This window comes from Schistocerca serialis, chromosome 7 (assembly GCF_023864345.2).
Source record: "Schistocerca serialis cubense isolate TAMUIC-IGC-003099 chromosome 7, iqSchSeri2.2, whole genome shotgun sequence".
Lineage (NCBI taxonomy): Eukaryota > Metazoa > Arthropoda > Insecta > Orthoptera > Acrididae > Schistocerca > Schistocerca serialis.
Window position 1 is genome coordinate 243,786,641 of NC_064644.1, and position 834 is coordinate 243,787,474.

Consider the following 834-nt stretch of genomic DNA (forward strand, 5'->3'; position numbering starts at 1 on the left):
TATCTCTCCTCCACAACAGGCCATGAAGGCCCAACGGTACTGACCGGCCGCCGTGTCATCCTCAGATCATACGCGTCACTGGATGCGGATGCCGAGGGGTATGTGGTCAGCACACTGCTCTCCCAGCCGTATGTCAGTTTCCAAGACCGGAGCCGCTACTTTTCAGTCAAGTAGCTCCTCAGTTTGCCTCACAAGGGCTGAGTGCACCCCGCTTGCCAACAGCCCTCGGCAGACCGGAAGGTCACCCATCCAAGTGCTAGCCCAACCCGACAGCGCTTAACTACGGTGATCTGACGGGAACCGCTGTTACCACTGCGGCAAGGCCGTTGACAGTCAATATATCTCAATAATGAAAAGTGCGAGGCGATTCACGTGAATATGAAATACAATCTGCTAAATTTCTGGTACTCGATATATCACAGTAATCTAAAGGATGTTAGTTCAACAAAATACCTAGGAATACAATTACAAGCAGCTTAAATTCGATCACATCGATAATCTTGTCGCGAAGGCGAATCAAAAGCTTCGTTTTATTGGCAGAACACTGAGAGGATGCAGCAAATCTGTTACAGAGACGTCCTACACCGCAGTGCTGCGCGGTATGGTTACCAGATAGGAAGATGCTGAAAAACTTCAAATAACGGCAGCTAGTTTTATAGTGTCACGAAATAGGGTAGAGAGTGTCACGGATACGCGAGTTGAAGTAGCACTCATTAAAAAAAAAAAAATGGTTCAAATGGCTCTGAGCACTATGGGACTCAACTGCTGAGGTCATTAGTCCCCTAGAACTTAGAACTAGTTAAACCTAACTAACCTAAGGACAGCACAAACATC

General features: G+C 47.2%; 1 pseudogene; it reads right to left on the minus strand.

Moving 5' to 3' along the window:
• Window positions 1-213: 213 nt before the first annotated feature.
• LOC126413609 (5S ribosomal RNA) lies at window positions 214-331 on the minus strand (annotated as a pseudogene).
• Between the last annotated feature and the right edge of the window lie 503 nt (window positions 332-834).